At 39.9% G+C, this 12,693-nt stretch overlaps 1 protein-coding gene across 8 annotated transcripts in view; it reads left to right on the top strand.

The window, feature by feature from the left end:
- Positions 1 to 12,693, top strand: part of STK39 (serine/threonine kinase 39) — a 291,605-nt gene that overhangs the window by 244,427 nt on the left and 34,485 nt on the right. The gene's annotated exons all lie outside the window — the stretch shown is intronic.

Raw genomic sequence — 12,693 nt, 5'->3', positions numbered from 1 at the left:
TGGTGACCATCCTCCTCCTGGCCCCAGAAATTCAGAGGAATTAAACAGAAGAAACATTTTCTTAGGAAACCAAGTCAGAAACTAAAAATAAGCTGCCTACACCTGTGGTGAAATTCACTGTCAGCCCCATCCACCCCCTCTGCTTGCTTATCTGCAAATTCTAATGGGAAGTGATTGACTATCAGAGAGAAAGGTTGGAAGACTTCTTGTTTTAAAGACATCCTGATTTAGGAGGGAGGGGGCAATTTAAAATTACCTTTCAAAATAATAGGCAAACGTTATTTCCAGGAATTTTTAGAAAAGCATAAAATAGCACTTGTAGTTTCCTCAAAGGTGTTCTCAGTTTCTGTATTACAGGATTATGAATTGGCGCAGCAGTAAACCACACTGTAAGCCCTAATTTTCTAATTAACTTTGTCACTCTTTATTTGGTTAGGAGTTGTGGATCCTTTTTAAAACCACCGATATAGATTCCAGTTAAGATCTGCACTTAATTTCACTTAAATGAAACAAGAGCCTGCAAGTGGATTAGTCTTAGATATTCACTAAGTTAGCAGTCTTGCTCTTTTCAATCACTTTAAATTGTCTTACTTTATGTTAATCTAGATTTTAACTCTAGAATCAGATATGCCTGAGGATTACATTCAGTCTAGCCAAACTTTCTGACTGTAGAATTACAATAAACTCCCCCAAATAACCAGTTCCTACTTGTAGTGAGAATATCTTTAGTAGGTTTATCCTGGTGCAAGAAACGTAGTCTTTCTAATATGCCTTTTTTGTGTGTTTTTTAACACTACCAGGTACGTAGGATTTAAATTAGATGGCTTTTTTCCTAACAGTCTGCCCTGTTAGTAAATTGATTTGTCTTTGGCTAGAGTGAATGAGTGAGTGTGTGTGTGTGTGTGTGTGTGTGTGTGTGTGTGTGTGTATTTACCCACTTCAGAAATCTCTGAGCCCACATGAATTTTAACTATTCCATCAATAGTATAGTATTGTATATACATGTACATGCCCAGTTGTGCTTGTTAATAGACTGACAGGCAAATCTCCTAATCCCAAACCAAATCTTGCTATTTTTTTTTCAGTCTACTAATAGAGATGAAAGAGAAGATACTGGCTCCTAATTTCTTATATAACAGAAAATAGAACTCCTTGTTTACCCAATCAAAACAATTTTAAACCAAGAAAGAAAATTAGGTCAACATTTTAGACGCAATATGGATTTGTCATCACTATTTTCAGCTTCATGTCTAATTATAATCTTAAATTTGATCCTGTAGCTTGCATTTGCTTACCATTTTTTAAAAACAAAGAAGACCAGCTTGCCAAATCTGAGAAAATTTTTCTTCTTGCACTCCTTGAGTATCCAAAAGGCACATAAGAATGTTTTCACCCCAGATTCATTTTAAGATCAGGAGAGACCTTGACCCACCACATTGACACTTTCCCCATTGACATTCGTGTCCAGTCATGTTCCTGAGCTAATGTTCATTGAAAGTAACCACTGTCCTGGGTAAGCCATGGCAAGCATTCCATAAATTCAGGTCTTCCTGGAGGATTTCATGTCTGGGGAGACATAGAACCACCCAGTAGGAATTTGTAGTTAGGGAAGCATTTGAATAACCACGGGTGCATGCTCACGGGCCTGGCTCTACAGTCCTTCCACTCAAATACCCTGTGGCACACCATAAAAAGGAGCTGCCCATTAGACTGGGGAGGAAGATTTTTTTTTTTTTTTTTTTGGCCTAACTTTTTAATAGCAAAATGCCTTCATCTTTACCCTTAGGGAGCCTGGTCAGCCTTAAAAGGTTTATTACTGGAAATGAGAACATCCCATTCAGAGTATCTTTTCAGTAATAGACCCCCAGGAGGACCAATTTATAACAAATCTTGAGACTTCTTATCCATTTGTGATTGTTAGCTAGATCCTTAGAAACTCAATATGTTCATGACTCTCTTCACTGGATGAATGGATCTGGGGTCATCACGCTGCCAGCTCTCTTCACTTTTCTCATCTGCCTGTGATATGCAAGGTCAGAAGGACAGGAAAGGGCTTCCAAATTGCCTAGGCTCTAACCTTGGTTTCCTTCCCTATGAGCTCTCAGTTCCTCACATTTTTCTTAATGTTTTGCTGCTTGTAGTTGTCAGTGGAACTGAGTGGGAAGTTGAGAATGGTATGCACTGAAAACTTAACATCTAGTAGAAAAACGGAACACAGATTAGGGGATGTGATTTAGACAACACTATACTTGGGAAACATAAAAATGTTATAGATTGTTCTGACAAATGGGCTTCTCAGCCCCTGACATGGTAGGCTTGCTGGAGCTCTCAGGATTTCTTTCTTTCTTTTTTTTTTTTTTTTTTTAATTGGCTTTTTTACTTAGTGCTCATGAAAATTGTTATCAGGTAAGGAATGAATATGAGATAATCTTGATATATTTTTAGGATAGATTTTTTTTTGTAATGTCAAAAACACAAAACTTTATACAAAATGAGCAATACTTTTTATAGTTCATTACCAATAATTAAATACAACAGTTCAGGTGGCTTGGCATAATCTGAAATATCCACGAACATCAAATGTCTTCAGACTAAATAGTTGTTAGCCAATAAGAACAGATACTCCCCTGGGCTAATACTGAGAGTCCCCAAAGGGCTGTGGCCCAGGGGCCCATAAGTCACCGTGTCAGTGCTGGTTACCATGTAGTGGGCTCACTCTCTTCCCCTCCCCTGCCCAAGAGACTGAAGCGTCCTCACTGGTATCACCAGCCAGCATGAGGGACCTGGTGCCCGTAACAGGGTGCTGCTTTCTGAAGGTCCTGGGATGCTTCCTATTACTGGGCCAGAGTGGTACCTGCTTCCATGCAAAAGTGGGGACAGGAGCCTTCTATCCCACTTTGTCATCCAGGTCCAGAAGCTGCCCTACTCCATTTGTTCAATAAGTAGGGCGTCTGATCTACTCTGTGCCAGGTATACCAGGTGAGCAAAACAGAGTTCTTATCTCCAGAAAGCCCCTAGTCTAATAGGAGAGGAAGACAGACACAGGTCTGAGTAAAATTACAAACCGTGAGAAGAAAAAAGTGCTCTTTTGTGCTATAAAGAAAGTAATAAACAGGGGTCCTCATTTAGATTCAAGAGCAGAGTAAGCCCCTCTGAAGAGGAACCTTGTGAGTGAAGTCTTCGATTTCAGCCTGACCACGCAGGGCAGAGAGGCACAGCTTGTGCAGAGATAATGAACTTGGTAAAAGATGGCCAGTGTGACCAGATCAGGTGAATGAGGAGAGGGTGACACGAAATAAGGCAGAGCAGGAGGCAGGGGCCAGAGAGTGCAGGACCTTGTAAAAGGCCATTCACCGCAGTGCCTTGTTAGAACCAAATCCTAGCCTTTCCACTTGAATTGAATCACTTTGTAGGTAATATATAAAACTTAGCCTTTTTCCTATCAAAAAGGGCAAGTAAATGCTTTCCTCTAGCCTCATTCATTCTGCAGGGAGTCTACGTACATAGTTTATGTGGGCTCAGATCCTTTGCTGCCTGGACTTGAGTCCCATCTGACCGAGGTGAGTAGGACAGGACAAGACCCCTGGAGGACTTGAGGAAGCAAAACTGAATGGTGTTTCAGCACTCTGTGTTCATTTACGTTTGAGGGCATTGAAAAGTGAGGTGTAACATAATGTTTGGGGACCAGGAGAACTTCAGAGATGCCTTCTGGTGATTCCGAGTCCAATTATTCTATCAAAGGGAAGATAGGAGTTCTAGAAGGGGGGAAAACTTGGGCATTAATTGCAGATATCTGCTTCCATGTGTATTCCCAAGGAGAATGAAGTATATTTTTCATTTCATAATATTGCCTTAATTTCACACAAATTATGGTGTGGGCTAAGGTAGCCTTAAATATACAGTAGAACTATTATCATTATAGTAGAGTACAGAAGACATAAAATATTCATGTTCTTTGGGTTACAGCTTAACTTGCCATTTTGAGTCCACTAATTGTGGGTGAATTTAGCAAATTTTCTTTCAGGGACCAATACTCTAATTACCTAAATTAAAGTAGGCATTCCAGTTAGCCTTATGTTCAGAATCAGGCATAGTAAAATAAGTTCTTGTTTAGCTGACCTTTATCTTGGTGAACTGGATGTGGAACTGAGACCATGTTTTCTCACAGTGGTGATTTCTAGAGTGTTTATAAACTAGTAAAGCCATCTGATAGTCCTGGTCATTCCTTTTTTTACCCTCTATTTACGGGCTTTATTCTCTATGCAATACTTTCTTTCCAGGAAAAAAAGCTTTCCAAATTTCTGGAGTAGGGGAGAGTAGAGACAATAAAAACACTGAATGGCATAGAAATTACTATACAGAACTCTGTCCAGGCTCCATTATCATACAGGCTCCATTAACTAACATCTCCTGTAATTATTTAAATAACCGATTGCGGATTGATTGGTTATTGTCTCTGGAGTGGCCTTCTGGCTTTCCACATTGTTTACTGATTTTTGTGATTTAACTGAGCAAACATCCCCATCCTGTTAGACTCTCACCAGCTGAGACACACAGAGACCGGGTGGTGTAGGCAAAGAGCACCAGCTTTCAAATTAGATGCAGGTTCGGATCCCAGCTCTGTCGGTTAGTAGATGTGACTTTGGGAGGTTATTTCATCTCTTATCCTCCATTTGTTCTTACTCACAGAGGGACTCACTTAACCCACAGAGCTGTGATGAGTCGTATTTTGATTACATGGAAAGGTTAGTGTGATAGCAAGCCTGTAAGAGCACTGGGTACATGGTGGTTCTTTCCTCTTAATACTTGGGAGTCTGTTCATCTGGCCCCCACATAAGACTTCTTTAGTGCGATACCAGCGAGAGATGGAAGGCAGCCCTATGTATTCCCCGAGGGAAATGAGATTCCACTCCTTGGCAGGGAGTGGAGATAGAAACTCTACATGAGGAGGAATGACTGAAGCCCTACAGTCTACATAGTATCCATGAGAGGCACCAGATTTACCTCTGCTGCCTTGGTGCCGGGAGTGGGAGTTCCTGCTCTGGCCCACACAGCACAGGACAGTGGTAAACGGACACTCAGGAAGAGGCAACAGGATGATCGGTCCTACCAAATGGCTTACTTGTGGTCAGCCTGGAGGTGACTCTAGGGACACTTCGTTTAGTTTTCTACGTGTTTCCCTGTGACTGAGATTGCCCTGTCCTCCTGCCAGGGAGGACATCACATGTATGTACTGCTTGACCCCAGCAAGAGCAGTCAGGAAAGAAATGTGAATCTGTCCCCCTCCCCGCCCCCATCCCTATGAGGCCTGCCTTTTGAGCTCTGCTTCTATAGCCTAGGATCTAGCTCTTTCTCTCTCAGGTTTTGAGGGTTTTTTTTTTTTTTTTTTTTTAGTTCTAGTTCTTTCCCCCAGAGACTTACACCTTCCTCTGATACTTGGCAGCAGTAATGCCCATCAATCAAAGGGAGTTTATATCCTTGTCTCAAGGAAGCTCATGTTTCTTTTTCCAAGGGAGTGGAGCCATGCCCGTCACCTTGACAGGACAACTCAGAAGACGTTGCAATAGGCCTAATATTTTTACAAATGAGTAGCCGACCTCTGTGAACTTGACCCATTGAATTAAGTAATGCTCTCAGTTCCCTTGCTAAAATGCACTGGTGATACCTAATATCCTAGGCATCTCCTGCTCCCCACTAGGAGATAGAGATAATACTCAAGTATTCCCCCCACCTCAGCTACATGTCTGCTCCCACCAGGTAAATTCTAGGGTTTTTTGGTTTTGTTTTGTTTTGTTGCTTTTTGTTTTTTCAAGATTTTATTTATTTATGAGATAGAGACAGGCAGACACAGGCAGAGGGAGAAGCAGATTCCCTGCAGGGAGCCCAATGCAAGACTCGATCCCAGGACCCCAGGATCACAACCTGAGCCGAAGGCAGATGTTCAACCACTGACCCACCCAGGTGTCCAGATAAATTCTAGTTTTAACAAGCAACTTAAACCTGTCTTCATAGATTTCTTAACGATTATTTAAATGATATAATTTTAATAAGATCAAAAAGTGCATCGTTTCTTTAAAAAACAAATGGGATGCTTTGGGAAATCTGATAAAGGCACATTGTTAAATTGTTAAATTAAGTCGGGAACAGATAACTAGAAAGATTTTTTTTTTTTAATATAGGATTTTTTATTTTAAATAGCCGTGGCCCCGTGTCACAAGATTGGTACATTGGTACAATGAATGTACATTGATATGATTTCAGTGAAAGCATTAAATTTGAAATCTCTTTGTATCATAGTTTTATGTTTCCCTGTTCAAACTGTCATTTTACATTAACCAGTTAACCCATACCACTGCCAATGTTATCAGATAAGAATATTTCTTCTGTACCCACACACAAGACTGACAATGCAATTTGCAGGCAAAATGAAAATGTAGAGCCCCTTGTTCTAAAATCAAAGAGAAATTCAGAACGGTCTCAACAGAGGATCATGGCCAGCACAGAGCCCCTCTATGCCTGGGACCCCATGTGTCTGCACAGCCTGAACCCCCTGACAAAGGGGCTGAGAAGGAGCAGTGGCGTTTGAGGATGTCCCTTGGCGCTCTGTTTCCAGTGCCAACGAGCTGCGCACCTGCCCGTTGCTGAGTTATGGGTTGGGAGGTCTTTATACTGAGCCAGATCCATTCTACTTTAATCTCTGCCCAAGGCAGAACATATCTAATCCCCTTTTCAAATATTGATTCAAAACCTACCTTAATTTCATCTTCTTAATGAACTTTATTCAGTGGCTGTGTGGTTTTATTTTATATTTTTTTAAACCTCCTCCATCTCCTCTCTCTTGCTACGCTCTCTGGTTTTTCTGTATCCTTCTGAAGGGCAGTGCCCATCCTTATCCTGTACAGATGCCAAACTCCTAATGTGATATGTGGATTTGGAGCTTAAATGCGACTAGAATACCTCATTTTCACTAATGGCATCAAATGTTATATTAGAATTTTAGGTAATATAAATACCATTACTTATACTGAACTTGATAGCAAAGAAACCTACTTACTTTGTTAAAAAATTGTTAAATGTTTTATTATGAAATAATTCAAATTTGAAGGGAAGTATGTAAAAGGCTACTGATTTAACGTACTTCTCATTGAGGTTTGTTATTGACGGAATTGCAGCATAATTGCTCCGTGACACATCCCCATTTACAATCTTTTTTCAACTGGCTGCTACTTACCCAACATACTCTTCCTCTGTATTAGTATAGTTGAGTTTTACAACCTGAAGGCCTTAACTCTGTCTAATAGAACTTTTCTTTGTTTGGGCCCATATACATGGAGTGCCTATAGCTGTACTAGAGACCTCCTCCGGGGAGTTCTAAAACCAACATTCTTTCCAGCATAATTTTTAAGTTTATTAAAATTCTATGAAATGAACCTTGAAAGCATTATGCTAAGTGAAAGCAGCTAGACACAAAAGGTCACGTATTATATGATTCCATTTATATGAAATATCCAGAATAGATAAATCCGTAGAGACAGAAAATGGATCAGTGGCTGCTGGGAGCTAGGGGGGAGGCAGGAATGGGGAGTGATGGCTTAAGGATATGGGGTTGTCTTTTGGAGTGATGAGAATGTCTTGGAACTAGATAGAAGTGGTTTCGTATTTCCAGTGTACTAAACCACAGAATTGTTCATTTTAAAAAGAATTACTTTTGTGTTACATGACTTTTGTCTCAAAAACGCTCTATGAAATGATATTTAAATATTTGGAATTCAGCATTGTATATAGTATGGAACTCAATAATGTTGATATTTCTTTACTAGTAACTGATGAGTATTGTTTACTATATACCCAGTCTGACGTGCTACTTTTTCCTGGTAGGCATGAAGATGGTTATTGACAGTATAGCAATTCTTGCAGATACATAGTGATTTAAGAGCAAATTAAATTCCTATAATATTTGAGACTGTCATTTCATTGTGCTCCTAGCAAATGGAAAGTTCTATAACTCTCTAGTAATGTCTTAGGTGCTAGTATATTCTCTCTGGCCATTCACTTGAGCAGTTCACTGCTTGGTGTAAGACTATAATATTCCACACTGGCAAATGAAAGTGTTTGGGTCAAACCTAGAAAATTTTCCTCTGGGGAGACTCCAAACGGGAATGTCTTTTGAATAGAGTCATAAAAATGGCATCATTTGTATTTACTACTAACATTCATTTCCAAATAAGATATATCATTCTTAACAGATAATGGTATTTTAAGAAACGGGCAAGAGATCGATTTTTTTTTTTTTTTGTAGTTCTGTGTTTTTGTATGGATACAATCAATACCTATTAGAAAACCACACAAGATAAAAGTTGGCTCTTAGTGTTTTGAAGAATTTGAATGAGTCTCCAGGAGAAAGTGCATTTTCAGTTGGTGTCATTTTAGCTAAAAGTAATAAAATGATTAAAATGATTTAAATAAGAACTGTAGCTCCCAGAACCGGAAATCCAGAGGACAGGGAGGGTTTAAAGTTAGTGTGCTTTTGGTGCTTCCTTGCTGATTGTGTTGTTTTGTTCCATTTCCCTAACCACATTTGGTAGGCGAAATTCAACCTTAATTATGTATTATAGACTTTCCCCTGACTTTAAGCCATGGCTCCTTTTGTTTGAATAGGTTTAAAAAAATAAATCCCAAACTGTGAAAAACTGATTTTTAAAATTACTCTAGTCCACATTTTCTATCTCAACTCTTAATTTAATCACAGTTCTTGAGGAAATGAACCTAGGCAGTCTTAATTGAATGTCTCTATGCCTGTGGAATTCTTTTCCTCTGATGGCATACCAAAAGTGAAATCTGTTGAGCTTTGAGTTTTTGCCACAAAGCCTCTGAACCACATTTTAGTCAATAACTCCTCTCACACCTTTTTTTTTTTTCCTGCTCTGACTCCCAATTCCCAACTGTTCTTCAGCATTTTGCTATCGTGCAGAGGTGCATCCCACTGGCCCAAGGCTGGGATCTTGCCGACAAATGTATTTTTGTTTGGCTTGGACATTGTTTTTAAATTTTGGAATAGCGGCCAACATTTTTTTTTTAATGGGAAAATTGACATAAGACTCCAGTTTTACCTTGTCTTAGAAAAACCAGATCTGAAAACAACTGGACATGAAATCCTCCAAGGCAAAAATTCTGGCCCATCCTCTCTGACTGTTTTATATTCTTTCCCTGGCCCCTGAAGACATTTGAGTTTCCACCCCCGTAGAGTACATTAGTGCGAACTGGTGCCGTCCTGTTTTCTAACTTCATATATAGCGTGCCATCTCCTGCAGACCCAGATAAAGTTAAAGATGATTTTCTAAGCAAAACACAAGCCTGATTGTTCCTGCTTTGATGAGGCTATCCAACATATAAGGCTCTACAGCTTTTTGAAGACTCCCATACGCTTTTAACTCTTTGGAAATCATCAACATCCTTAGACAAGATTTTGGATCAGAAGAATTCAATGTGCACTTCATAGTCCAGTCTTGGAAAAGGTTTACGACCATTAGGCCGGTAAAAACGTAAAGTCCCACACCATTTCCTGTGATGGAGGAGGAGTTGCATCATCCATGAGGACTGACCCTAGGTAGCTGAGGAGACACAGCCATTTAGTCAGTTGTGGTTTGGGTGCCTGCAGGAGCACCCCCTCCAGAACACCCACTGTGAGTGTCACTCCTGCTGATACTCTGTCTATGCAGATTCCCTGGTCATTTATTAATATTTCATCACTCCAGCTCATTAAGGCCAAACCCAATCAGTTTGTGGTCCCCACCTCACATGTAGAACTGCAGCATCAACATGCATACCATATTCGTATGAGTAGATAATAAAGCAGCAGCAGCAAGGCATGGTGTTCTTGCTCAAAGAGGAGTACAGTGTCAGTCTCACATTTCCTTATTGCTCTTGAGGGTTATAGTTTTGACCTAGCTCCAAGACCTTTTCCACCCCCATCAGACAAACTCATTTTAAAACCCAAATGCACATCCCTTTATATTTTTCCAGCAGACTGTCACCCTCTCCTTTCCCCTGACCCCCTCTGACCTGCCTGTCCCACACACCAGGGTGATGCCTGGGGCCTGAGTATACCAACACTAATAACAATCTCAGACCACACAACTTAATGTTCCATTCCTGGCTTAGTGTTTCTGGTCTGATTTAGATGTTTATCATGGAAAGTCTCATCATTGGGGAAGCATGTAAGTTGGAAGAAACCCTCATGTTCTCTTAGTAGTGACTTAGTTGGCCATTATAACATTTTTATGATTAATAGGATTTTGCAGACAGACAAGTTTTGAGAAGTGTTTATAACTACTAAGCATTCCCATATAGTCAGTGTTTGTTACTTTACCCACCTAGGTAATCTGGATTGTCCTTAAAATTGAAACTGCTTTGCACTATTTCACCATGGCAACCATTTGAAATCCAAGTTCTCAATAGGTCATTGCCACTTTGGACTCTATTTAAGCACTGTGGGTAGTAATGCCTAGTAAAATGTAATTTCTGGAAGATGCTGGTCGTTCAGTGCCTTTGTTGAGTGAGTTCACTAATAACTAAACTCCATGCACACAGGTTTTTTTGTCTGCTTTGTTGACTGGTATATCCCAGAACACTCAAATAGAAAAACAGAATAATACTGAGTGCCTTGTAGATACCTGATAAATGTTTGTGGAATGAATGAAGGATTGACTTAACACCTACCATTCTGCATACTTAACACTGATCATTCTGCATAAAAATGTATGAGGTTCTTTGTGCTATTAGCTTTCATAGGTCTTTATCACATCACTGGCATGTGTTAGCAGCAAAAAGTCTGGGGGGGGGGGGGCGGTCTGCACTTGTACAATTCAGATTTATAGACTAAGCAGGATGGGCATTCCAGAGGTTTCTGTCTTCCAGAATTGTCTCAGAAACCAGAAGCTGGAATGTGGTCGTTTCTTACTACATTACCCAGGCAAGAATAAATTCATCATTTTTATCTCACCATTTCTCATTAAAAGCCCAATGCCAATATCTCGTCCAGAACAGTACCAAATTTCACATTTGGCTAACCTAAGAGCTGAATGTATGTTTGAATAGCACGTTGTAGGCCTATGGCAGATTAACTCTCTGGAAATAAAAAAATATATGTATTTAACTGACCTCCAGCCAGTTAGAAATAAATCCTCTGCATAATCTGCCAAAATGTCATTTGGTTGTGAACAGGGCATCTCATTTGTCCTATGAGATCCTGCATCTCAAATGTCAGGCCACTGCGGTATTTTCTGCTTCTGTTTTGTTCTTTCAAGCAGCTGTATCTATGATAAGGTGGATCTGTGACGAAATACAATTGTCATCCTTGTGTCATTAGCTACATTTTTACTTTATTGAACTATCTGTGGGATGAGGAATTTTTTTTAAATGTAGTTTCTAACCATTTAGTTGGTGTTTATGTTTCTGATTTCTTCTTAAGCTTTCAACCTATGGCTTCCTTTCAGTTAGCCCTGGTATGACCTCTCACATCAAGTTCTATTCGAACAGCAACTAGAAATTTTAATCTACTATTACCACATTTAAAAATAAGGTCTCGGGGCACCTGGGTGGCTCAGTGGTTGAGCACCTGCCTTTGGCTCAGGTCATGATTCCGGAATCCTGGGATCGAGTTCCGTATCAGTCTCCCCGCAGGCAGTCTGCTTCTCCCTCTGCCTATGTCTCTGCCTCTCTCTGTGTCTCTCATGAATAAATAAATAAAATTGCTTTAAAAAAATAAAAATGAGGTCTCATGCATCTGGGTGGATGCCTTTAATCATGATTTTCTCATTGCTTAACACCTTATGTTTTGACCTATACTTCTGATGGATGATTGATGCATTTCCCTTTTTTAGTTCAGAAATTTCGTACAATTCAAAAAATTCTCTAATATGTGGGATCGAAATAACACTTAACAGGACGAAGTCACAGTTTCATTTTTGCTCTTCTAGAAGAACATACCTGTTTCTGGATATATAAATAGGGTTTAAAGTTTACAAACAATATCCTTTTTAAATTTCTTGAATAATTGTACACTTAGAATCCAATTGACATCTTGGTCTCATTAACTCCCATCACCCACTGCTGTCTGGCCATCCTCACCAGGACCTCCTAGGTGTCAAATTTACCACCACTCTTCCAGCATTGGTTGAATGTTTAGCATCTCGATTTTGTTTTTTTCTTGTTCTTGCATAAAAATCAAATGAATTCTCTGGTACTGTAGGTTCTTTAACAATGGATAGGAATGTACTGGGTAGCAGAGGGAATTTCGCCTGAGAAGAGCTACTTTAGTGAGGACAATCTATGTGATGATTCACCCATAGGGATCAATTCTCTGACAGTGTTACTTTTAAAACCACATGTATGGGGCACCTGGGTGGCTTAGTCGGTTTAGTGTCTGCCTTTGGCTTGGGTCATGATCTCAGGGTCTTGGGATCGAGCCCTGCATTGGTCTCTCTGGTCGGTGGAGAGCCTGCTTCTCCCTCTGTGCTCTCTCTTTCTAATAAATAAATAAAATCTTAAAAAAAATAAAACCACATGTATGGTCTCACATTCTCCACAGATTTTTTTTTTTTAAGATTTTATTTATTCATGAGAGACACACACACACACACACACACACAGAGGGAGGCTCCATGCAGGAAGCCCAATATGGAACTCGATCTC

Source organism: Canis lupus, chromosome 36, assembly GCF_011100685.1.
Source record: "Canis lupus familiaris isolate Mischka breed German Shepherd chromosome 36, alternate assembly UU_Cfam_GSD_1.0, whole genome shotgun sequence".
NCBI classification, from domain to species: Eukaryota; Metazoa; Chordata; class Mammalia; order Carnivora; family Canidae; genus Canis; species Canis lupus.
The sequence above is the reverse complement of the archived record's forward strand: the minus strand, read 5'-3'. Positions and strand labels throughout refer to the sequence as shown.